Source organism: Pleurodeles waltl, chromosome 1_2 (genome assembly GCF_031143425.1).
Source record: "Pleurodeles waltl isolate 20211129_DDA chromosome 1_2, aPleWal1.hap1.20221129, whole genome shotgun sequence".
In the NCBI taxonomy this organism is placed as follows: domain Eukaryota; kingdom Metazoa; phylum Chordata; class Amphibia; order Caudata; family Salamandridae; genus Pleurodeles; species Pleurodeles waltl.
In genome coordinates this window covers 1,117,585,204-1,117,612,667 of record NC_090437.1, presented here as the reverse complement: position 1 = coordinate 1,117,612,667, position 27,464 = coordinate 1,117,585,204, and positions in this window count along the sequence as shown.

Below are 27,464 nucleotides of genomic sequence, written 5' to 3'. Positions count from 1 at the left end.
CACCAGCTACATTACGAGCAGTAATACAGCCTGGTGGTGTCCTGATGGTGGGGTGCTGCCGACGGTGGAAGCGCCCGTTCACTGCTGGATGACCTCTACGCTGAACAAGGTAAGTCTGGTGTCCGACAGGGGAGGGGGTGGAAGGGTGGGAGGGTGGGGGGTGTTGTGTGTGCGTGTGTGAGTGGGTGTGGTCTGCGTGTGTGAACGTCAGTGTGTATGCGTGTGTGTATGAGTGTTATGAATACATATTTGAATGCATGTGTGAATGTATGTGTGTATGCATGGTTGAGTGCGTGTATGAATGTTGAGGTGAGTGCATGTATGAATGTTGAGCTTAGTCTGTGAATGAATGTTGAGGTGAGTGCATGTATGAACATTGAGGTCAGTGCGTGTATTGATGCTTGTGAGTGTATGCATGAATGGATGCTTATGAGTGTATGCGTGTATAGATGCTTGTGAGTGTATGTGTGTATGTCAGTGTTGGTGTATAAATGTATGCGAGGTAGGTGAATGAGTGTATGCAGGGTGCGTGTGGGTGTCTGTGTGCATACATGCGGGGAGTGGGGTAGGGGGCGCTGAACTAGAGGGAGGTGGGGGTACTGCACTAGAAGGGGGTGGGGGTGATGCACTAGAGGGGGGTGGGGACACTGTTCTGGTAGGGTGGTGGAGGGTTCTGCTATGGAGGGGAGTGGGAGGGTTCGGGCTTGCAGGGGAGTCGTCTGCTGGTGAAAGGAAAGAAATTTCCTGTCCCCGGTAGCCTTTCCGCCAAGGTTTTCATGGCAGTGCTACCGCCGTGGAAACCCTGCTAGAAAGCCGGCACCTAATACCGCCGGCGGTCTTCATTGGAACACCGGGTCAGAGATGCTAATCTTCGACCCAGCGGGTTCAACCTCCTTGGCGGTACAGGCGGGGATGTAAGCCATATGTATATATATATATATATATATATATATATATTTGTATACCTATATGTATAAAAGGTAAAGTATTTATATACTTTACCTTTCATCTGATTATAATCTGTTTTTATGAACACAGTGAGGTTAGCAAAGCATTGATCATGAATTAACAGTCTGTTTCAATGATGAGGACAGCAGTATGGGTGGAGGTTTCTGCAAAATCCTCAGAGAGGGAAGAAAGGGGACATCTGGCCCGCGTCTCACTGGAGACACCCGTAACTGCTGTTCAAGGGGAGGAGAGTGAATGTATACTGATCCAAACTTGCTGGCCATAGCCCGGTCTGTCCCCATATCCAGGGACTCTGTAATTTGGGTGCTGTAATTTGATGATCACCGCACCATAACACTGGATTGTGAACTGAGGAAATCCAGCTCTTGCTCACATTTGGAGGCTTGGGGGGTGAAAGAGCTGTCTATATTGCATTGGTTGAACAATATTTTCAATTACTTGAGTGAACTCAACAAGATGTAAGGCTGACTTGCATTTTTGTTATTGCTTGTTTAAAACAGAGGCACTAGGGCGCCAATTGTAGAGATATGGCAAACAGATGGAGTACACAAGAGCAATTGGCCAAAAAATTGTTTGATAATGATAAGGATGGGAATGAAGCACCCCTTCACACACAAGGATTGAGTCAGGGAAGTACCCTGAAGAAGGTGATGAAAGAACTTGAGCAAGCACACAAAATAGAGATCATTAAGTCATGGGAGAGCTTTACCTTGAAAAGGTACATTGAGTGCAATTGACTTCCGAGAGGTCTACGGATCTTTGTTAGACCAGCGCTTAATGACATGGACCCAGATCTGTCTAAGCAGTGGCAGATGGACACAATGGTCTGTTCCATGAAGGCCATTAAAATGCTCATTGTGCATGCGGAACGCAGGTTGGCAACTGCTTCTGAAAAAGTAAACTAACTGGAAAAAGCATTAAAGGAGTTAGAAGGAACAGATGAAGGAGAAAAAGGCATGGATGAATTAGAGAACAGGCTTGAGAGACATGAAAAAGAGGTACAGATAAATAAGCTTAAGAAATTCAACAGAGACACCGCAGACTATGCAGAGAGAAGGGTTTATACCTTTGTGTGATGCTTCGATGCCCTATATAGTAGACAAACAATGGACCAGATATTGGACAAGACTGGATCTTCTTTTAGTGTGGAAAGCTCTGATGTAGGTTTGAGGGACTAGACTCCCATGATGGCTTGGCCAAGATTTAATTTTACTAGAAAATTGCACCCTTTTTTAATAAGTACCATGAGGAAAGTCAGGGAGGCCCAGAATGCAGGGAAAAAAAGAGGAGGAGCTGCCAAAGGAAAGGCGGGCAGAGGGGCAAAAAGAAAATAAAAGACATGCTCAAGGATCATTCATTAATACATTTTTCATCAAAACAACTCTGTGAGAGACACACAAGAATCGTTTGAATAATGGATTAACGTTTTGTCCTAGTGTTGGAATGGGTTTAGCATAAGCAAGGATTGATTTGTTTAAGTTCTGTAGAAAACTGAATATCAAAAAAATATTGTGCAATGAGAGCCCATCATAGAAGAAAATCTTACGCACCTCAGGAGTTGTTCATCTTAACAAGTGTTGATATTGGTCTAATGAAAGATCTGTGTGGCCTAGAGATAGAATTGAGGGCCCTACAGGAAGTAGGAAATGTTGAGGAGATCTCTGGCCTTCAATTTTGTGTGACAGCAGCTATTGAACCCAATACATCTCTGGCAAGTAGATGTAAAACCAAGTCCAAATTCTGCCCACAATTACCATCAGGAAATAAGGTGGATCTTTTCCAAGAAGGGTTAGCAGATGGTATGAAAAGTAAAGTAGCAAAAGAAAAAATAATTCTGTCCAGGTGAGAAGGAAAATTACTACAGAAGATTGGTGGGCATTAAAGTGCTTATAAAATGACAGCAGTATAGTTATCAAACACCCTGATAAAGGGGGAAATATTGTGATTATGGATCAGAGTAAATACCTTCAAGAAATCAAAAGACAATTGAGTAACCCACATCATTATGGGAGATTAGAGGGAAATTCCATGGAGGAGATCATGACCATCTTTCATGACAAATTAAACAAATGGCATGCAAAAGGCTTTTGGAGGATGAAGAGTTATTGTATTTAAGGAAAAATCATCTCATAGCACCAACTATTTATATGCTACCTAAAGTCCACAAATGTCTAGAGAACCCGCCAGGTCATCCGATAGTGAATTCTTGTGATTCTTTGTTGTAAAATGCTTCAAGGTTTGTGGACTTTTTTTGTTTCCACATGTGACTAACCTCCCATCATACATCAGGAACTCCATGGATTTTTTAAATTGAATCAATGACATACCTTGGAAAAAAGAGTTCATCATGACGAATGAAATGTTGATGGACATCACGGAATTTTGTCTAGCAAAGAATGTGTTTCTTTTTGAAGGGAAGTATTATGACAAGGCACAGCTATGGGCCCAATGTTTGCGCTAACACATGCCAATCTAACCATGGGACATTGAAAGGCAAAAAACATATGGACGGAGGAAAATAATGAAATGCTCAAAAAGGTGGTTTTGTGGGTCCACTTTATTGATTACTTATTTTTAATTAGGGAGGGTGAAAAAGAGGAGTTAACATCATTTCCACAGTCATTGAATAATAATGCCCAAAGACTAAAATTTACTTTTGAAATGAGTGACTGCAGAATTAATTATTTGGACTTTGAAGTGTACAAAGAGAAAGAAAAGAATAAGATATGCACAAAAATACATAGAAAACCGACAAGTTGCAACAGCATTTTATTTGAAACAGTGCATATCCTAAGGTACTTTGGTGGATTGTGCCGTATGGGCAGTTCATAAGGGTGAAACCAAATTGTTCTGAAACCATGGAGTTTGAGATTCAAGGACAAGAAATGTTTGAAACATTCAGGAGATTTGGTTATCCAACTTCATTATTAGGAGATGCATTAAAAAGAGCAAGATTAAGGAATAGGCAAGACAATTTGATTCCAAGACTAGGAAGTCAATGAAATAGATGACAATGAAGTACATCATGGATTTTGATTTCTCAGATATAGAGATTAGACTATTGTTGCACAACAATTCAATTTTATCATTAGGAGGGTTGAGGATTTGAAAGAATGGGTCTCAGACCACCCAGAAACACATATAGGAAAATAGCTTCACTGGGAGATATTCTGGTTCAAAGTTATCTCCCAGTTGAAAGAACTGACACAGGTAATTGCCTTAAGAGACTGGGCTTTTTTAGATGTCAGAAGTGCAAAGCTTGTCAGTATGGTCACAACACCACATTCTTTAAAAGATCAGCTGGCAGGATAAAAATGATTAAAGAACAGATTCATTGTGAGACAAGGCATGTAATAAATGTATTGGAATGTGAATGTGATAAAAGATATATTGCCAGCACAGTTAATTAGCTAAAGCTACGAATACTTCAACATCTAAGAGCAATTTCTAATAGAGATTATACACAATGGCTAAACACATTTGGGAGGAGCATAGTAGTATTAAAAATGTTATGTGTTACTGTGGCATTCAGCATGTACACGCTAAACCAAGAGGAGGAGTTCGAGTATTAGCACTGAGAAGAACTGAATCAAGACAGATCATTATGTTTGGAATGCCTTGGGGATTGAATACAAATGATGAGTTGCATTTACATTTGTGATGTTTTAGCCTTGCTTTATCATTGCTGTATTGTGAATATTATGGGAAGGGAATGTGAGGCCGGTTCTTGACATCATTATTACCTGAGATAACAACATGTGTTGAGCAAATCTGGGCAATAGAAGTCTTAATCCATCCTGGTAAGTTGTAAGTGCAGGTTGGATGTTTCTTCCTGTAAGGTTGAGGTATTTAATGTGGAATATTTATTGTCTCTTGAGTCTTCCACATTATTTTAACTCCTATTTTGTGTTTTTATAGACAACCAGTCCATGTCTTTTTGTCAATTGCGTGATCTTCCCTCACCACATCCTGTTTGGTAATAATGTTCTAATGGGGTTGAGATGAGCTGTGGTAGGTGGGGAGATTTTGAAAGGGAATTGATAGTTGACTAGATTAGCACTTTAAAGGCTTTGATGAACTTTATAATAGTAAATGCATTGCACTTTTGTTTAGGTACACTGCACTTTAAGCCCAAGAGAGGTATGGACAGGGAGTTTGGAACCCTGACAGAAACTGAAACTGAAATTGGTTCTTAGCCGGTTCCCTAGTCTTCCCCCCTTGGAGCCTGAGGAGCCTAAGTGATTGTATGATCCTCACTGGATCCTTCTGGCTGTGATGAATCACTGCAGCAATGTAAATCCAGCAACCCTTTGACACCTGCATCTCCCCCTCGCCTTGACAGTCAGGACAACTATACCATTCCCCTGGTGCTCCCAACTACTAAGCTTGTCTCCTGGAACCATGCAGGTCTTTAAAACAACCTGGCATGCTCTGAGTGGGGTAGATTTGTGGACTGTTTCAATCTATACATGTTTCAGGAGGCTTGAGCTGTAATGCCATGTTTTAGGCTTGGGTTTGTCAGTTTTGATCTACCTGCACAGTTTTCAAGGAAGAGCAGACCATCGGAGGGCCTCGCAGACTGGCAAAGAACAACCATGGCCTGTACTTCTAATGTTGCTGATCTCAGGGCTCCAGATGTGTTATCTGTACTTCTCCAATTTCCGGATGGGGTTTCACTCTCTTTGTAGAATATCTACTGTATGCATGAAGGTAAAACAAGTTGCATAGCTGCTATTGATGTCATCAATGAACACCTTTCGACTCTTCCAGATAAAGGTAGTCATTACAAACCTGGTGCTCGGTGTTAAAGTGGCGGTAAAACCGCCAACAGGCCGGCGATAAAAAAAATTGAATTACGACTGTGGAAGAAACTGCCAACATAGACAGCCACTTTAACACTCTGACCGCCAAGGTGGTACAAACAAACACCGCGGCGGTAACCGCCAACAGACAGACGGAGGACAATGTACCGGCCACAGAATTACAACAGTCCAATCCGCCACCTTTTCCGTGGCGGATTCACCGCAAACAAAAACACGGCGGAAACAGGACTTGTAAAGGAAAACGCTCACCTCTACACACCCCACGAGGAACCAGGACGCCATGGAACCGGAACTTCAGATACTCCCAGCCTTTATCTTCCTGCTCCTCTACCAGGAGCACAAACGCCGGCGGCGAAGACAACGGTGAGTACTGCTTCTACGACACAAGGGAGGGGGGAGAGAAAAAACAGTGACACACACATGCAATATGCAACACCCCCACCCCCACCCTCACCCACTGCAACACACACACAAATACAGCATGATACATTACAGTTACACCCCCAACCCCCCTGGAAGAATGCAAGGACAAAAGGAAATGAGTTGAACGTTTGTAATCTATTCAAATACAGTAATCAAAAATACATATATATATATATATATATATATTTACACTATAAACAATTATATACACCAAGAACACAATTCCAAGGGATCCCACCATCATAGTCCGTCGACCACTGGGCCCAAAAGGCATGGTCAAGGCCCACACTCAATACACGAACAAGACGGAGAGAACACTGCTGGGGCATCAGATAGAAATAAAACAGGCACCTCAGGGGGAAGGGAAGGTGGGGCACCTCAGCCTGATGAGTGCACAACACCAGATCCACGAGGGGGCTCCATGCCCACTGTTCAATCCTGGGGAGTGCAAAGCTACATTCTCTCAAGTCTCTACAGTGGGTGGGTTGCCCACTGTTCAATCCTGGGGAGTGCAAAGACACAGTCTCTCAAGTCTCTACAGTGGGTGGGTTGCCCACTGTTCATTCCTGGGGAGTGCAAAGCCACAGTCTCTCAAGTCTCTACAGTGGGTGGGTGGTCCACTGATCAATCCTGGGGAGTGCAAAGCCACAGTCTCTCAAGTGGATAACAGTCTCCACTGGTTCTGGAGGGGGCTAGGTGCCCAGAGTGCTTCATCCTGCCCGTGGCGGCCTCAGTAGCATTGTACTAATTGGCGCTCACTGTCTTGCGGTGGTGCTGGCGGTCTTGTCCTGGGCAGCAGTGCTGCTGGCGGTCTTGTCCTGGACAGCGGTGCTGCTGGCAGCGGGGTCCTGGGCAGCGGTGCTGCTGGTGGCAGTCTTGTCCTGGGCAGCGGTATTGCTGGCGGCGGGGGCAGTGGTGCTGCTGGCGGCGGGGTCCTGGGCAGCGGGGCTAGTGGCGGTCTTGTCTGGGCAGCGGGGCTGGTGGCGGTCTTGTCCTGGGCAGCGGTGCTGGTGGCGGTCTTGTCCGCCGTGGTGATCTTCCCAGACTTACTGGTTTTACTGTGCCCCTTCCCCACCTTGGCTGGTGTCACAGCTGTCTCCACACTCCCAACTGTACCCCTGGGAGCGGGCTTGGTGGCTGATTTCTTTCCCCGCTCCCGCTGGGCACTGGCCAACTTTTTATGCTTCACAGGTGGGGGACTATTGTGTTCTGGCTCCTTGCCACACTGGCTGCCTTGATGCCTGGTGCACTCCAGAATCCGGTGACTACTGGCACCACTGGTCCCGCCGATGTTGTGGCTGAGGTGCTAGGTTGGGACCTGGAGAGTCGGGCCCTAGGAGACTGGAGGGGTGAGGGAGGTGAGGGAAAGAGGTCAAGGTTGGACGGGAAAAGTTTCTTAGGAACACTGGGACGGGATAGCTGGGGGGTTTGGGAGTGGAGGAAGAGGTAGTGGTTGTAGGAGGTGTACGTTTGATGACTTTGGGTGAAGGTGCATGGGCTGGAGGCTGTCGTGAGGTGGATGGCTGTTGGGTGGGTCTGTGGCTGCGTTTGTGTACCTTGGAAGGTGGCCTCACAGACACACTGGGAGAGGACACAGGGGACGTGTCAATGGTAGTAGGGGTAGTGACTGCACGTGAGCGGGGTGTGGTGGTGGGTGTGCTGGTGATGGACGTAGTGGCTGAGGATGTAGTGCATGCAGGTGTGAGTGGAGACAAGACAGGGAGGGAGGAGGGAGACGAGGAGGAGAGGGACACAGTGGAGGCAGTGGATGTTGGTGTGTCTGCATGTGTCTGATGCTTGCGTGAGTGCCTGTGGGATGTGTGGTGCTGATGTTTGCCAGAGCTTCCCTTGTGTGTTGAGGTGTGTGCATGCTGGTCTGATGGTGTGCTTGGGATAGGCTGAGGTACAGGGGTGTGGGTCTGGGTGGAGGAAGTTGGAGGGGGGAGGCTAGAGACAGGGACAATGGCTGCCATCAGTGCTGACGCCAGAGTCTGAAAAGCTCTCTGAAGGGCTGCCTGACCAGAGTGAATGACCTCCAGGTACGCATTGGTTTGTTGCAACTGCCTCTCTACACCCTGGATGGCATTCAAAATGGTAGACTTCCCAACAGTGAGGGACCTGAGGAGGTCAATGGCCTCCTCACTGAGGGCAGCAGGGGTGACTGGGGCAGGGGCTGAGGTGCCTGGGGCGAAGATGATGCCCACCCTCCTGGGTGAGCGGGCCCGGGGCAAATGCTGAGGGGCTGCTGGGAAGGCGGTGCTGGTAGGGGGGGGGTGGCAGCTTGTTGATGCGGGGGGCACAGATGGGCTCACCACCGCAATGGAGCTCCCATCAGATCAGGAGTCTGTATCGCTGGTCTCAGCTCCTGTCCCTACCGTGGAGCTCCCCTCGCCCTCCGTCCCACTGGTGAATTCAGACTCCGTAGTGTCGCCCTTCAGGGCCATGTGGGATGCAGCTCCCTCCTGCTCCGGTGCCACTGCTCCTCCGCCTGATGATGCTAATACACACAAGATCAGGGAGACCACAAAAAGGGGGGAAGACAGAAGAAAGACATGTTGAGTGCATGCAATACCGCTACCGTTGGTGGACACGACAGACACAGAAGCCCCCTGCACTACGCCGCGCACTTGGAGTCCACTATTCAATCCAAGGGACTTGGATTACAAGGCTATGGCCGATTTCTGCACACATGGATATCACAGGAGCCTGACTAGGTGTAGTTGGCACTGTACACAGGTGGGGTGGGGTGCCACAGGGCCTGCCTTAAGAAGTGTCCTTGCCTACGAAACTCGCCCTGGCCTAGGGGAACCAACAGCCCACCTCCCCCACCAAGACACCTACAATGTGCGCTGAATCAGCAGAATGAGAGAGTACTCACCCCCTTGTGCCTGCTGTGATGCCCTCAAGTGCCCATCCAACTCCGGGTACGCCACCACCAGGATCCTGAACATCAGGGGGGTCATGGTGCGATGGGCACCCCTCCCACGTTGGGAGGCCATCCCCAGCTGGGCCTCCGCCGTCTTCTTGCTCCAGCGGCAAATCTCCTCCCATCTTTTCTGGCATTTGGTGCTCTGTCTGTGGTAGACCCCCAGGGTCCGGACTTCCTTGGCAATGGCACGCCAAATGTCCTTCTTCTGGTGGGCGCTGGCCTACAGGAATTGTACAGGGGAAAAAGAGAAGTGATTACCATCTGCACCTTCACAGTCATAGGCCCCCATCCCTACCCTTGCCATGACGCACAAGCACTCACCGTCCTTTCATGCACACCTCATTCTCACCCCCCCTATCTTTCATCCACCCCACTCCTCACAGGCATTGGCTATACAGCATGCTCACAGTGTACTTAACTGTTTGTCTGGAGGATCGTAGAGTAGCGTGTACTGGGGGAGGACCCTATCCACAAGTTTCTCCAACTCCTCCGTGCTGAAGGCACGGCCCCTACCCCAGGCACACGAGCCATTGTCTCTTCCAGACTGAGGTCACAGCAGCACTTGCAATGTAGGTCCTCTCCTGTTGAAGATCAGGTATCAAGTGATTGAACAGACAGAAAATGGCAGTCACGTCCGCGGTGGTGTGTACCGTCACCGCCGGCGTACATCGTCATTGGCTCCTGGGACCCATAGGGTCCAATGTTAACCAATGCAGGATTGCGCCGCAATCTTCGACCGCCTACTGCGACAGTGTACAACGTCAGCGCAGTTACCTCATATCCCCCTGCCTCACTTTACAGGTCAGACAGCCGCCATTTCATGGGCCCACATGGCATTAATTTCGACTGCGTCACACTTATCTAGGCCTTGCCTAAACACTCATACAGGCAAATTTCGATTTGCTAATATTTTCAGAGTAAGCTGTGTGTACGTACCTCAGAGTTGGTTGACTCTCTGCTCGCTGTTCTCCTCCATAGGCAACGTCCGCTGGGGCATGTGAGGAGATGGCGGCATCCTCCGGTGTACAGACCGCTGGTGGACCTGTCGACAATGGAGGAGCGACATGTGATCATCACCTACAGGCTTGATCGTGCCGCAATCCAGGAACTGTGTGCCCAGTTGGAGCCAGACCTGATGTCAGCTATCCGCCAACCCACAGGAATCCCCCCTCAAGTACAGGTGCTGTCAGTACTCCATTTCCTAGCAAGTGGGTCTTTTCAAACAACAGTGGCCATAGCATCAGGGATGTCCCAGCCTATGTTTTCCAACGTGTTGTCCAGAGTGCTGTCTGCCCTGCTGAAACACATGTGGAGCTACATCATTTTCCCTCAGGTGGAGGATTTGCCTACAGTGAAAGGTGATTTCTATGCCCAGGGACATATCCCCAACATTATAGGTGCCATTGATGGGACACATGTGGCCTTGGTACCCCCCGCAGGAATGAACAGGTGTACAGAAACCGGAAGAGTTACCATTCCATGAATGTGCAGATGGTGTGTTTGGCAGACCAGTACATCTCCCATGTTAATGCTAAATTCCCTGGCTCAGTGCATGACGCTTACATCCTGCGGAATAGCAGCATCCCTTATGTGATGGGGCAACTCCAGAGGCACCGGGTGTGGCTATTAGGTGAGGACATGGACCCAATACAGTGGGAATAGTTGTCTGGGTCTGTGGATGTCCCTATGAGTTAGTGTGTGTCTAACAGTTGTCCCTCGCCATTTGCAGGTCACTCTGGTTACCCCAACCTGTCATGGCTACTATCCCCAGTGAGGAATCCCAGGACAAGGGCAGAGGAACGCTACAATGAGGCCCATGGGTGAACTGGGAGGATTATAGAGCGGACCTTTGGCCTTCTGAAGGCCAGGTTCCGGTGCCTCCATATGACAGGTAGTTCCCTATTCTACTCACCAAAGAAGGTATGCCAGATAATCATGGCCTGCTGTATGCTTCACAACTTGGCTTTGCGACGACAGGTGCCTTTTCTGCTGGAGAATGGTCCAGATGGAGGTCTTGTGGCTGCTGTGGACCCTGTGGACAGTGAAGACGAGGAAGCAGAAGAAGAGGACATCGACAACAGGAACACGGTGATCCTGCAATACTTCCAGTGAGACACCGGTAAGAAGACAACACTGCATGCTACATCTGATTTTAATCTACTACCTCTCTACTGTCTGTCATTTTCACCCAGTGTATGGTCACTGAGTTGTCACTTTCCCATACGATTTCACAGATGTGGGTCCCACTGTGTGACATCTGCTTTGTTTCCTCATGGACTAGAGCTGTGTGACATAGGTATGTTGACATTACATTTGAAAGAGCATTTTGCCACTGTAATTGCTAATACACTATTTTGAAATCACAGACAGACTCCTGATTGTTTTGTGCTTTAAGGGTGTTTATTTAAGTGCTCAATATTGGAGGGGTTTGTAAAATGGTGAGGGGTGAGGGTGGAGGAATGTCCATGGCAGAGTCCAGTCTATTAGTCTCACAGGTGCTTTGTCCAAAGGGGCATAGGAAGTGGAGCTGGGGCAGTTTAAGGATGGACAGGGTGACAAGGTTGAACAAAAGGATGACAATCAGGGTGGTCTCCTTTCTTGGCGGGGGTCTTGGCATCCTTCTCTGTCTTTGTCCTGGATCTCAGGGACCGTTTGCGGGGTAGTTCTCCCTCTGCAGGGGGGTGGGGTGCTGGTGTGGTGATCCTGTGGCGGTGTCTCCTGTCCACTAGCGCTGGCGGAGGTGGTGGGCAGTTCATCGTCCAGGCTAGTGTCAGGGGCCCCTTGTTGTGCCACAGTGTCCCTCCTGGTGTTGACGAGTTCCTTCAGCACCCCTCCAATGGTGCCCAGGGTAGAATTGATGGATTTGAGTTCTTCCCTGAACCCCAAATACTGTTCCTCCTGCAGCCGCTGGGTCTCCTGAAACTTGGCCACTACCGTTGCCATCGTCTCCTGGGAATCGTGGTAGGCTCCCATGATGTTGGAGAGGGCCTCGTAGAGAGTGGGTTCCCTGGGCCTGTCCTCCCCCTGTCGCACAGCAGCCATCCCAGTTCCCCTGTGGCATCTGTCCCCTGGACCGTGTGCCCACTGCCACTGCTCCCAGGTCCCTGTTGTTGTTGGGGTGGTGGGTTAGCCTGGGTTCCCTGTAGTGGTGGACACACTGCTGATTGACGTGTCCTGGGGACAGATGTATGGCCCCGCTGGGTGGGTGCTGTGCTGGTGTTTCCAGAGGGGGGAAGCTCTGTAGTGGCTTGTGCCAGTGTTAGGGGAACCAACTGTCCTGAAGTCCCAGATGGGCCGGGCTGGTCATCTAGATCCAGTTGGACAGAGCTGCTGTCATCACTGTGGGCCTCTTCTGTGGGTGGAGTGGACATATCTGGAGCCTCCTGTCCGGTGACGTTGGGTAGGGGTCCTGCAGGGGTGTTAAAGCATGATTAGTGCATCTGTGTGTGCCATGGTGTGCAATGGGTCGGTGACCGTGTACCCCAGTGCTTGCATTACTGTGTAGGACCTTGTGTGATGATGGGTTAGGGGGGTGTATGGGTATGTGCAGTGGCCATGCTTTGGTGATGGGTGTCCACGCTTTGGTGTTGCATGCAGGGCTTGGGTTTGGGATGTGTGGTTTGTGATATTGGGACATATGTGAGGAGTTGGAGTGATGGGGTGAGGGCGAGGGTGGGGGTATGTGGTGGCATGCAGGTTGGGTGGGGGATGAAGTAGTAAAGATTTGACTTACCAGAGTCCATTCCTCCAGCTACTCCTGCGACGCCCTCAGGATGCAGTATAGCCAAGACTTGCTCCTCCCATGTTGTTAGTTGTGGGGGAGGAGGTGGGGGTCCGCCGCCAGTCCTCTGAACCGCGATGTGGTGTATTGAGACCACGGAATGCCCCTCCCCCATAGGTCGTTCCACCTCTTCCTCATGTCATCCCTAGTTCTTGGGTGCTGTCCCACTGCGTTGACCATGTCCACGATTCTTCGCCATAGCTCCATCTTCCTAGCTATGGAGGTGTGCTGCACCTGTGATCCGAATAGCTGTGGCTCTACCTGGATGATTTCCTCCACCATGACCCTGAGCTCCTCCTCAGAGAACCTGGGGTGTCTTTGTGGTGCCATGGGGTGGTGTTGGTAATGTGTGGAGTGGTGTGTGTTGTGATGTGTGGGGTGATATTTAGAGGTGTGTTGTGTGAGGTGCGTGGATGTTATGTGAGTGATGGTGTTGAGCGCCTGTGGATGCTAGTTTGTAGATGGTGGTGTCTCTCTCTGGCCTTCAGTCGCAATTGTGGTCATAGGGGTTTGTGGGTGATGTTGGTGTGTGTTTTATATTGTATTGAGTATGTGGGAGTGGTGTGTGTATGTGTATCAGGTGTGTGTATTTTGATTTGTCCAATGTGGTAGTGTTTTGTATGTGTGTGTGTATTTTGAGCGCGGCGGTGTGTACCGCCAATGGAATACCGCGATTGAAAGACCGCCGCGTTGATTCGTGGGTCATGATAGTGTGGGCGTATTCCTGTTGGTGTGACGGTGGAGGTTTTTTTTATTGCCAGTTTATCACTGACCTTTGGTGTGGCGGACTTGTGTGGGTGTCTAGATTTCGGCGGATTCCGGGCTTTGGGTCATAATGACCATGGCGGAATTCCACGGTCGCAGCGGTGTGTTGGCGGTCTTCTGCACGGCGGTAAGCGTCTTTTACCGCCAATGTTGTAAAGACCCCCAAAGTCTTTAGAATTGTGGCAGGGGATTTTTAACCTCTTGGCATTGCTAGGGACTCCCTCAGTGAAGAGGAGGATGAGGCTTTGGCAATCCTGGGGCTTATGCTACAGCTGATTAGAAAGTGGTCTGCAGCAGCTCTGCAACTCAATTCCTTTACCCTCAACCACAGTCTGAGAACGTGCAATGGGAGGACTCTGTCAGACAAAAAAGGGAATGTTAACTTCAATCTGTTGGGTGGGGCCAGTCGTATCGATTTCATCTTAGTGGATTTAAGGTTATGGCCATTAGTATTTGATATGGAGGTGGTGCCTAGTCAGTACAGCGATCACAATGCTTTGAACCTTTCCATGAAGTCAATGGGCTTTAGTGCACTCTATCCCGTGGTTGTAGTTCATTAAGTGCTGATTCGAAGAAATTGAGTGTGAGGTTATGTGGGCACATCCAGAAATGTTATGTGGGGTACCCAAGTCTATGCTTAAGGAGGTCTATTGGAGCACTGAGATGGTAAATTATATAAGTCCGAAGGGGTAGGCATATTAACTTTGAACTTTCTGGAGATCAAGGATACTTACTGTCTGGAAGAGTTCATGGATGCAATTGAACCCCCGGCTGCTAGATCCCTCTATTTTAAGTTTTATGTTGGGACCTTGCCACTTCGATCATTTACTGGTAAGTGGCAACGTCACCTTGAGTCAGATTCAAGCTGCCCCTTTTGCCCTGTGGCCAGCGAAACAATAGAACTTATTTTGTATTTCTGCCCACGATATAATGCTTGTAGGAAGAAGTGGAGTGGTCCGGTATGCCGTAATTTGGGCATCAAGAATCACTAAATTGCTACCAGGATACTGCAGACAGACACTACACAATCAATTGCATTTGCTGTTTCCTGCTTTCTTTTAAATGTGTGGAGACACAGTCAGAAAATGGCTGATTGTCCTAATATTAGTGCCTAATCCCCAAGGCTTAAGTGAGTCATTATTTTATCTAGTTGTTTAACAGTTTACTTGTTTTTACAAATTATATGCTGCCTCTTTGAGGGGTCTTTTGGCTTATGCAAATGTCTGAAATTGCCTCCTGGAGCCCTGCTCTTAATTTGTCTGATGCCTTCTTCACATGATGCCAGGTCCTTTTATGCTTCTGCTCTATGCATCTTTTTACTTGCTATATTTTATGGATATTGCTGTTTTAATGGTGTATTGCTTTTATTAATGTTTAATTTATGCTTTTATGGCAGTAGCCGAAATAAAGTAGAATTGATTGATTGAGATATGGACAGTTATATATAGCCTATGGGCGAGCCATTTGCTTTGGCAACTGGGTGGTGGTTTTGAACAAGAGGGTGAGTGTTTGTGAATAACGGGATGGTGAAAAAAACACTAACATACAAGGGGGTGTGGATATATTTAAACATTTTAAAAAGCTAGGCAACGGCAGCATTAGCCAAGCAAAGTATAAGTTCACTTTCAGGCTGCTTTTTATTATTCTGCCATTTTTTTTGTTGTCCACCATGATCCCCAATTTATGGGTTCACAGAGTATGTTTGTCCAATTCCAGAACTAATGCTAGATAGCCTTGGCTAACTTTTTAGTGGGAAACATTGTATTTCAAAAGGAGCTGAGACAGGATTCAATGATGATGTGAGGGGCTTACTGAATGTAAATCACATCAACACTGTATGGGTCAGCAAAGCCACAAAAATTAAAGTTGGTGAAACACATTCCCTAAAGACAGGCATCAAGATAAGTGAAACACCACAGAAATCTGTCAGTTATCGTTCGATTGAATTACACTAAAAACCCATACCCCAAAAGTGCAGCTGGGATGTAGACAGTTTATTCATAACAACAGAGTGGCATAAATACATAACTGTCACCTGTCTCTTACATCTTCCTGGGCACAGGCTATTCAGCATAAGATGTGTAGAAACACTAAGCCAAAAGAAAATACCATCAGCAAAAACAACGTAGCAGATTCAGAAGTCAATTCACGGAAAGAAAATCATAGATCTAGAAACCAGACAAGTGCATGCCTGGCTCCTGCCAACCCCAGCTATAACTTTGCAGCCATCATGGGAGGGTCAAAAAAGTAGCAGAAAGCTAGCTGTCAGTATGCAGAGTGTGCTTTTGGGGGATTGGTGTAAATCCATTTGGTAGTTTTTGAGATATTAAAGGGCAAATAAATTTGAATATCTGAGGTTGTGAATAATTCATGAATATTTTCAAATGTTCACAAATGCGCACTAATAAAAGTGCTGTAATTGGCTGGCCACAACCTCAACAGAAATTTGCTGCCACCATTTTAAGGTCCCGGGACACGGTCCCTGAGTCTGAAAAATAAAATAAAAAGTAGCAGAAGAGGTTTGGGTGGAGGTACCCTGCCCCCAGGGCTGAGAGATATAGAGGTGGTTGAAGGTCAAATTATGGATTTAAAATGATTTTTCTTTACCATGTGCGATATTCGCGATTAATCAAGATTACTCAAGATTAATCACGAATGAGCAAAAAAACTAAAAATAAATAAATTCACAGACTCATTCATACACTAATTCATTCATTCATATATGCATTAATAGACTCATGCGCCCACTCAGACACTCATGCACCCACTTAGATCCATTTCATAGAGTCAAACACCCACTTTCAAACCCACTCAGACACTCATGCACCCGCTCACAGATTCACTGACAGAGACAGACCCTGTGGTCAAACCCCTTTGCGCACTTGTACCAGGTTGGCCCTCTATGTAGTGTGCAAAGCTAGGTACACTGTGCAGAGGGTTCAGACAACCACATGTTGGTTTGCAGGGGTAAAACTAGATCACCTAATGCTCTAATTTTTATTGTAGCTTGGTCGAGCAGTTGGGCCATTCTTGGAGAAGTGCAAAGCATTTGTTGTACTCACAGCATCAATCATTCAACTCACACATTCGAAGGAATCACTCAAGATCAATTTACAAAAATACTTCAGATTTGTATATACATTTTAAGTCCAAGATTATCAATATTGGTTAGGCACTTTTGGAGATATGGATTTTTGAAGTTTAAAGAAAATGTTCTTTTTGTGCGTAATTACACACCAGCAGAATCAATGGAAAGTCACCTTTAAAAATACATATAAAATCGCACAGTTGAGTTACCAATTTCTTCTATTGCAGGTTGGTCGAGGTCATCAGTAGACACACTGTGCCAGCTGGAGAAGTTCGGATGGCTCCCGGTTCTGGCAGAAGCAGCAATGGAAAGTCTCTAGAGCTGATGCAGGGCCACTGCGAGGGACCACTTGGAAAGGCACTGCACAAGTAAGTTTAGAGGTGGCTCCTTGGGGTGCCCTTAGCATGTCAAGGTTGCAAGGGGTGGGGGACCCTTAAGGCACAGCAAGTTCTTTGTTGCAGGTCACAGGGTGGCCGGTTGCAGAGCGAATTGGTGTACCAGGAGCTGAGTGCAAAAACGCCATTGGGATCTGGAAGTGAGTGTCTTTGAGAGACACTTGCAGGACAAATGGGGCACTCTGGTAGGAGGTCCAGGGTGTTCCTGAAGTCTCTTGACTGGGGCTTCCTCCTCATCCTTTTTCAGCCTCAGGCAGGCTGGTTTTCCTGGTGTCCAATGTCAGCTGACCAGTACCTAGAGTATTGGTAAGGTTCAGCCACTGGAGAGTGCACTGGGTTGCTGGTTTCTTTGTTGTTGCAGAGTGGTACCTCCACTCTGGAGAGAGTTATTGGGTGATTGGTGAAGCCTGGAGGTCCACTGTGTTTCTTGAGGTCAGTTCAGTTGTCCAGCAGCTTCTCAGTGGTGATTGCCGGGTCCTGGGTGTAGCAGACAGGGTTTGGCACCTTTTCTTTGTGCAGCAGGTCCACAGTTCTCGTGCCTTGGATCTTCTTTGGTCCTTCAAATCTGTTTTCTTGGTCTAGGGATGCCCAGTAAATGCCGAATTTAGTGGGTGTTTTAGGAGGTATCTGGTAGTGTCCAATGGGACACTTACCTTTGGGTGGCTGAACCCAGTTTAGTGACCACTTCCTGTGGGAAGGGTCACTTCTCTAACCCTGATTGGATATTTTCCTTCCATCTAAGATGGATAAAAATGAAATAGAGGGTCAACCTTGCAGGCAACCCCTTAGGAGAGGTGCATGCCAGGTGGGACCACTCCTCCAGTCCTTTGTGTGGTTTCCTGCCTTTGATCCCGCCAAAAGTGGGGGTTTGCAAAGAGGCTGACAATCTGCTGCTAGCAGCAGGCCTGAGGGACGAGTTTCAAAGGTGATAAGCACTTTGAAGCTGACCGTCAGGCCAGAGGTGAGGAGACCCTGGAGACAAACGGCCAACTTTGGGCCGGGAGGAGAGCCGAAGGACGTGAACTCCGCCACGTCCCAGGAGGGACGTGGCTAACCAAGGTACGGTCCTTCCATAAAGGACAAATTCTATTAGAAAGGGGAGAGTGACGGCAGGAGAGGGGAGGGGAGGGATGGTACAGGGAGAGGGGAGGGGAGAATCTGGAGAGGGCAGGAAGAAAAAGGGCAGTAATAAGGTGAAGAGGAGTCTGAAGAAATAAGACTTCTCTAACATTACAGAACCAAAGAACATTACATAGCCAGACTTAAGGAGCACTTGGGGACAGAAATCTAATTCTAAGAGGAGACTAAGAGGTGATTGTTTATGCACCCACTCTTTCCAAACCTCAGCCCACGTTCCAGGGGGCGTTTCTCTATCTCTCTCTTTCTCTCTCTCTCTCTGTGTGTCTCTCTCTCCCTCTCTCCTATACTCTTAACAAAACTTCTACCTCTATACAACCCCGACTTACCTTTATCTTCATTCCTCTTTTCCGGTGCGTCTTGGAGACCGAGAAGAAAATCTTCGCCAGTCAAGAGGGGACCTGGAAAAGAGAGAGAAGAGACATTCTATTAGGAAGAGCACACCACCCATATATTTTTGAACAAATCACATATATTTAAAAAACTTTAAATAAAATCACTGTTTCTCACCCACTCAAGCATCCTAGTCCTTATTATCACCAAACCCACTGCCACAATGGTGTCAGAAGTGGGATTTTGAAAGGTGATAAAAGGACAAACTTAAACAGGAGACAATGGGGGACAAACCCACTCTGGAGGACATGATACAGCAGCTAGCTGAAGGATAACGACACCTTCAGCTAGTATGGGAGGCCCATCAGAGGGATGCTAAGGACGACCGAGAGGCCCTACAGAGTGCGATAAAAAGCCAAGCCACCATCATGGCCAATAATCAATTAGTGCATGAGACTGCCCTCCAAAAGCTCACGGATACCATCGCAGCTAGCAAGGTCCACCCCAATGTACCTAGCTCAGTTCTCTAGAAGTACCAGGACGGAGAGGATCCCAACACTTTCTTTACTAACTTTGAAAGAGTGGCCCCCTCTGCCCAATGGTCAGAAGACCGTTGGGGGCAATATATAGCACCCTTATTGACAGGTATCCTCCAAACGGCCTATCAGGCCGCTAATCCGGATGGTACCACACCCTACAAAGACATTAAAAGGAGCATATTGGAGAGAGTAGGTCATGATTCTGAGTATTACCGCCTACGATTCCGCAAGATCAAATGGGGACAGGCAGAGGATCCCCGGACATTTTATTATAAAGTCAAAGACCTGGGATTGAAATGGCTGGGGCCTATAGGGACAGAGAGGGAGGACATTATAAACGCAGTAATCTTAGAACAATATTTGGAATCTCTTCCCCCTTCCACTCGGAGTTGGATAAGGCAGCACCCGAACGTCAATACCGATATGGCCGTGGACTTAGCTTGTGCTTACCACCGGCCAGTCGACTTCAAGAACCTAAGCTCTAAGACATTGCTTAGACCGACAGCTGTGCCTTTAAGGAACTTTTCTCGGAAACCCCTAGAAGAAGCAGGACATCCCAGACTCGGAGAAAACCCACCTATGCAGCAACCACAGTGTTATAGCTGTGGCGAGTTGGGGCATATAGCTTGATTGTGCCCCCGGAAAGGGGAAAAACCTGAACCCATGGAGATCGGGGTTACTAGAGGAAGAGTCTTGTGTACCGGTGGGGGTAATCCCAAATACAAACAAACAATTAAAGTAAATGGAAAGGTACTCCTGGCACTTATAGACTCGGGATGTAGCCAATCTGTGGTAAGAGCTGATGTGCTAAACCCCTCAGAACAAAACACCAACCAATGGGTATCGATCTGTTGTATACACGGGGACAAAAACAACTACCCCCTGTCCATCGTAAGCATAGAGTGGGAAGATAACCATGACGTACTACCAGTAGGGGTTATGGACCGCTTAGTGGAACACTGTATATTGGGAACAGACTATATACGGTTCCCTGAGCTGTTAAACAGGGTAAGATCGCAAACTACGTCAGAGGCTAGGTGGGCAGAAGCCCCGTTTTATGATAGTCATATTGAAAACAAACCATGTCGTCCAAAACCCACTAGACGGGAGAAGAGACAAATAAAACAACAATATTGGACTTCTGAAAAGGGAAGGAACATAGAGAAGGTAGTGGCCAACATTACAGTCCCTCCTCCGTCCTTCAGAGTCAGTCAATGAGAAGATCCATCATTATGTAATGCGTGGAGAACAGCGAAATCTGAGTCTACTAATGAGGTGGGTCCCTACTTCATTGTCCAAAAAAATCTCCTTTATAGGGTCGTAAAACATAATAACATCGAGAAACGACAATTAGTAGTACCTGAACCCTATCGCTTACAGGTACTCTTTTTGGCCCACAACCAACTAGGAGGGGGGCACTATGGTAGGGAAAAGACCGAAGAATATTTACTGAGGAGATTTTATTGGCCCGGAGTTTATGCACAACTTCGACAATACTGTGCCCAGTGTCCACAGTGCCAACAAATATATCCGGGACCCCAAAGAAAAGCGCCACTTCAACCCCTTCCTATCATTGAAGTCCCTTTCTCCCGGATCGGTATGGACTTGGTAGGTCCTCTCTTGCCCTCCACAAAGGGACACACATATATTCTAGTGTTAGTAGATTATGCTACAAGGTATCCTGAGGCTATACCCCTTTCTAGTATGACCTCTAAAACAGTAGCACAAGCTATGATCACTTTCTTTTCTAGAGTCGGGTTTCCTCAGGAAATCCTGACTGATCAGGGAACACCCTTTATTTCTTCACTTATGAATAATATCTGTAAGATCCTTGGGATCAAGCAAATCAGGACCTCGGTTTATCAGCCCCAGACGGATTGTTTGGTTGAGCGGTATAACCGTACTATAAAAACACTGTTACGGAAAACAGTCTCTGAATCTGGACGTGATTGGGATCAAAAGCTCCCTTTAGTCCTATATGCTATAAGAACACATGAACAGGCTTCAACAGGACACAGCCCCTTTGAGCTGGTCTTCGGGCGACAACCCCGTAGTCTGTTAGACATGGCAGTGGAAGTATGGGAAGAAGAGGGAGAGGAGGAAAAACCTCTGTTAGAATACATACATAAACTTAAAACTCACCTACAATCCATATGGGAAGATGTGCGTAAACATCTAGAAAAGTCTCAAAGTATCCAAAAGAGGTATTATGATCAAGGAACAAAGCCCGGTATTTCCAACCGAATGATAAGGTTCTTATATTAAGGCCTTGCTCTGATAATAAACTCCTAGCTAGGTGGCAGGGTCCGTACACTATCTTAAAAGTCATATCCCCTGTTACTTGCCTGATATAATTGTCCAAACACTTCAAAAGAACTCAGATTTACCATGTTAACCTGTTAAAAAAATGGGAAGAACCTACAACAGCACCAAACCAATCAGCTACAGGTTTCCTAGTAACCCCTGAGGAACCACTAGACATAGAGTTGTATCCTACAGACACCAAGGATAAATTGGAGACTCCCCATATCAATACCGATCTCACAGGAAATCAGATGACCCAACTAGAGAACTTGTTAAGACATCATAAACAGTTTTTCTCAGGAATTCCGGGGAAAACCAATCTAATCCAACATCATATAAGAACCCCTGAAGGAAAAGTAATAAGGTTACGACCCTACCGTATTCCCGAAGCCCGCCAACATTTAATTGAAGAAGAAGTACAGACTATGCTAAAATTGAAAGTAATAGAACCGTCGACGAGCCCTTGGTGTTCCCCCGTTGTCATAGTTCCAAAGCCTGACGGTTCAATACGATTCTGTATTGACTTCCGCCGACTAAATGAAATTTCACTATTCAACACATATCCAATACCCAGAGTGGATGACTTACTGGAAAAGTTGGGAAAAGCCCGCTATATGTCAACCCTAGATTTAACAAAGGGATACTGGCAAATACCCCTCGCGCCAGCTGATAAAACAAAACTGCTTTCTCCAATCAGTCAGGGCTCTACCATTTTACGGTGCTTCCTTTCGGGCTCCACGGGGCCCCAGCCACATTCCAAAGACTAATGGACCACCTTTTGAGACCTTTCCAAAAATATGCTGCAGCATATTTAGATGATATTGTGGTTTTTAGCAACACCTGGGAAGACCATCTTACCCACCTCCATGAAATATTCCGAACACTACATAGGGCCGGTCTCACAGCCAACCCAAAAAAATGCAATCTAGGAAATGACCACATTGCATACCTGGGGTATTTTATAGGAAAAGGCCAACTCCGTCCACTGAAAAGCAAGATCGAGGCCATTCAGCAAGTTCCTATACCCACTACCAAGCGGGAGCCCCGCTCCTTCCTGGGGTTAATTGGGTATTATTGTCACTTTATACCTCAATATTCTACCTTAGCTGCCCCCCTCACTGATCTCCTCAAGAAAAACTTCCCTTCAAAAATACCTTCCCTCTCTGACAAACAATTGACTAGTTTTCACCACTTGAAAGTATGCCTTACTACAGAACCAGTCTTACGATGTCCCGACTTTTCTAAGGTTTTCCATCTCCATACAGATGCCTCGGATGTGGGGTTAGGGGCTGTGCTCTCACAACCCGACGACGATGGGCAGGACCACCCCATTGTTTACATTAGTAGGAAATTACTTCCTAGAGAATGTAATTATCCGATTATTGAACGTGAGTGTTTGGCTATCAAGTGGGCGTTGGACAATCTGAGATATTATCTACGGGCCGCCCTTTCGTGCTGTTTACAGACCATGCTCCTTTGACTTGGTTAGCTTCCAATAAGGATTCCAACTCCTGAATACTTCGGTGGTTTATGGAACTTCAGCCCTTCTCTTTTCAGATCTGTCATATTCCGGGTACTCTCCAAGGGCCTGCTGACTACCTGTCTCGCTTTCCGGATCCTTCGGCACTGTATCAGTCCCGATCTTGGGATGGGGTGTGTAGCCGGCTATCTGATAACCCGGCTCCTGGCGTCCCAGAATCGGGAGCGGTGTTCCGCTCCTGCTGCAAGGACGACGCCTCACCCAGGTACCATGGCAACGGTGAAGCCGGAAACCGCCTAGGGAACCCGGATATCCGGGTTCCCGATAGAACAGAAAAGGAAGACGGACTTTGCGTGCGGGGCGCAGAGGAAGATAAAAACGCCGACGGAGATGAGAGGAAAAGGGATGAAGAAACGAAAGACCTGAGCAGAAACGGGAACAGCGAGGAGACCCTGGAGACAAACGGCCAACCTTGGGCCGGGAGGAGAGCCGAAGGACGCGAACTCCGCCACGTCCCAGGAGGGACGTGGCTAACCAAGGTACGGTCCTTCCTAAAGGACACATTCTATCAGAAAGGGGAGAGTGACGACAGGAGAGGGGAGGGGAGGGATGGTACAGGGAGAGGGGAGGGGGGAATCTGGAGAGGGCAGGACGATGAAGGGCAGTAATAAGGTGAAGAGGAGTCTGAAGAAATAAGACTTCCCTAACATTGCAGAACCAAAGAACACTACGTAGCCAGACTTAAGGAGCACTTGGGGACAGAAATCTAATTCTAAGAGGACACTAAGAGGTGATTGTTTATGCACCCACTCTTTCCAAACCTCATCACACGTTCCAGGGGGCGTTTCTCTATCTCTCTCTCTCTCTCTCTCTCTGTGTCTCTCTCTCCCTCTCTCCTATACTCTTAACAAGACTTCTACCTCTATACAACCCCGACTTACCTTTATCTCCATTCCTCTTTTCCGGTGCCTCTGGGAGACCGAGAAGAAAATCTTCGCCAGTCAAGAGGGGACCTGGAAAAGAGAGAGAAGAGACATTCTATTAGGAAGAGCACACCACCCATATATTTTTGAACAAATCACATATATTGAAAGAACTTTAAAAAAAAAATCTGTTTCTCACCCACTCAAGCATCCTAGTCCTTATTATCACCAAACCCACTGCCACGGATAGTAAGAAATATTGTCAATTGTAAATGTAATAAGTACCCAGCGACCTTCTGTATCTTGATGCTGTGAAATTATGGTAGGTTTGAGAGATTTATGAAAGAGTATAATTACCCCATTTTTGTTTGTGATGGAAGGGGAGTAGAAAATGTCCCCCACCCATTGTTTTTTAAGCTTAATTGCCACAGAGTCGTTGAGGTGAGTCTCTTGCAACAAAGCAGTGTGGCATTTCAAACGAGCTAGGTGACATAAGACACGCTGACGTTTAATGGGGTGTTTAAGCCCCTTAACATTCCAAGTAACAGTTCTAAGTTGCATAACAAGAAGTATTAATAAACAACTGCTGTAACAAGGAAAAACCTAGGCATATCAATTTTGCAAAAGCAAAGAAATGGGAAAGAAACAAGATAGTAAAGAAAAAGAAAAGGAGGAAGATGACCTCAAGAAGTTGTATATACATGGTTGTGGCAATACAGGGACTAAAGTCCACGAAAGCTAAAGAAAACAAGATAGAAAGTGAATACCCCGAAAGGTAGAAGGACAGCGGAGAACCTGAAAAGACAGGCAAGAGTGGCTTCAGCACAAGAAAAGTGATATTAGATATTAAAAAATATGAAGGCGAGTTACATGGAATGAAAAAAAACATACAAACGAAAAATGTACCATTCAGGAGACCAAATAACGTAATAACTACAGTAAAGGACTGTGACATGAAAAACAATAAAAATCAAAGCTTACCAGTGGAACGTGTAGGAGAACAGTTTGGATGGTGAGAAAGGGATACGGTTGGGAAAGGAACATGAGGATTGCACAAAGAACACTATCTAAAAAAAAATATATATATTTATACATATATATATAAGAAAATAAGAAGATGCAGAGAAGGAAAACCATGGATATAAATATTAAACATAACCATTACTATTAAACTGTCCAGAAAAGAAAAAAAAAAGAACATTAAAGACAAATTAAATTATATCTTCAAGTAATTGCAGATGTTCCTAGTTCCATTGCTTCTGTTTTGTGTTGGTTAATAAACGTTTGTAGTGCTCAAGGTTCCTCAAACGAGTAAGATTTGTCCTTGAATGTAATTTTGAAAAGGCATGGGTGAAGAAGACCATATCGAATTTTCAAGGATTTGAGTTGTGGACGTAAGTCCAAAAACTGTTTGCGACGTGCAGCTATAGCAGGAGAGAAGTCTTCTGTGAAAAACACTTTATGACCTGACCATAGCAAAGAGCCCATCTTTTTGGCTTCCGAGAGTATTTGCATCAAGTCAGTAAATTGGAGAAAGAGAACAATAATTCCTCTAGGATGTGCATGAGGGCCAGTTGAAGTCTGTGGACCTAAACGATCTGCCTGTTGGATAGAGAGGGGAGAGGTATGAGGCAAGCAAAGAATTGGAGGTATTGCTTTTTGAAGGAATGCAATCATGTTAGAGCCTTCTGAACCTTCTGGAATCCCAAAAAGGCGAAGATTATTTCTCCTATTTCTGTTTTCTAAGTTTTCAGTAAGCCTTTTCAGTTGAGCTATGTCCTTTGAGATCTGAGGATTGACAGTGTTACAATCTTCAAGGTCACTGACTCTCTGTTCCAGAGTACAAATTCGTTGTTCGTGTTGGGACCATTGCTCCTTATTACGTTGCAAAGAGGCATTAGTGTACATCATAAAGGGCTTTATTGCACACAATTCCTCCATGATATCATCTAGAGTGAGATGTGTAGGTGATTTTGAGGGAGAATCAAGGTCTTTTTTTGGGGCGCTTGGCTGAGGAGGTGTTAGATGTTTTTTTCGCAATTGCGCCAGCAGCATGAGATGAAGAGGCGCTATCCTTTTAAAAGACTGCAGCACTATCCATTGTTAAAGCTGATGGTAGAGAAGATTTAGTTATATGTGTGCGCACCACTCGAAGAGGATTACTAGACTTGGAGAAAGATGATGACTGGCAACTCTGAGAATTATGTGGTCTCCCCATAAAAGCCAGCAGCAATTTGGTAATAGGAAGCCAGCAATGTGAGGTGTTGATGAAATTATATTACGATGAGAAGCTGCTGCCAGAAGTTTCAAACAACAGAGCAAAATATAATAAAAAATATATAAATAGAAAATCCTAAATTATTCTCTCATAACAGGCAAGACAGAATACCACAAGAGCAAAGCACTTTACTGCACATAGTCAAACAATTGGTGACTAGTTTTAAGGGAACCGTCTGAAAAGGAAAAAATCCCCTCCGTCAAAGGAAAGCATTTACCATGTTATGAAGAGCAATTTGAAAGAGCTCCTTGACAAGAGCTGTCAGTGAATACTGAAAGTTGAAAACCTCAGCTAAATGTGTTTGAAGAGAGAGGTCAAAAGTTCAGCTGGCTGTCAGAAGGTAATAAATATTACATTGCAGAGGAAACTAGATTTGTAGAATCACATCCAGGCAAGCAGTTAAAAGTCAAATAGAAACATCTCTGTGAAAGTTTAGGTTTGTGCAGAGGCTTACGTGAGGATGATAAACAATTACCTCAGGCCCTCACATGAAGTCTCTGAAATGACTTCACAACTCGATATCTCTGTAAGATAAAGGCATATTTATGCAGCCGCAGTGCCCCGGTGCTCAACAATGCTGAAGAAATGAATCATTTTGATGTGAAAACATCTCCTTCTTTCCTGGAAGTGCTGAAGCCTCACGGAGCTCTAAAGAGCAGCGGCCATCTTGCGTGACCTCCAGCCACGCCCCCTTCAGCTCTGCTCCTTGGCTGAGGTTCCTCTTGGTTCCTGAAGTAATCTGAAAATCTGGGGTTATGGGTCCACTACTTATACCCATTTCTGCCTTTGGAGTAGGCAAACTTCAAAGTAAAGTCTCTATTGTTCATAAGATCTTGCCTTGCCCAGGCCTGGCTCCAGACTTACACAGGGGGTTGGAGACTGCATTATGTGAGAGCAGACACAGCCCATTCAGATGTAAGTGAACAGTCCTCCCTCCACTCTAGCCCAGATGCCCCATCAGGGCATGCAAGCTACACCCCAGCTACATTTGTATCACTGCCTACTGGGAATAAAAAATAGCCCAGCTGTCAGTCTGACTCAGACAGGGAATGCACAAGCAGGCAGAATCACAGAATGGTTTAAAGAAGAAAATGCTCACTTTCTAAAAGTGCCATTTTCAAACAGACAATTCAATTTCTCCATCTTCTCCCAAGGGGAAACTGCACTTTGAGGTTAGTTAAAGGCAGCAAAGTTAACCTATGAGAGAGACAGGCTTTGCAACAGTGAAAAACTAACTTGCCAGTATTTCGCTGTTAGGACATGTAAAACACATCAGTACATGTCCCATTTTTAACGT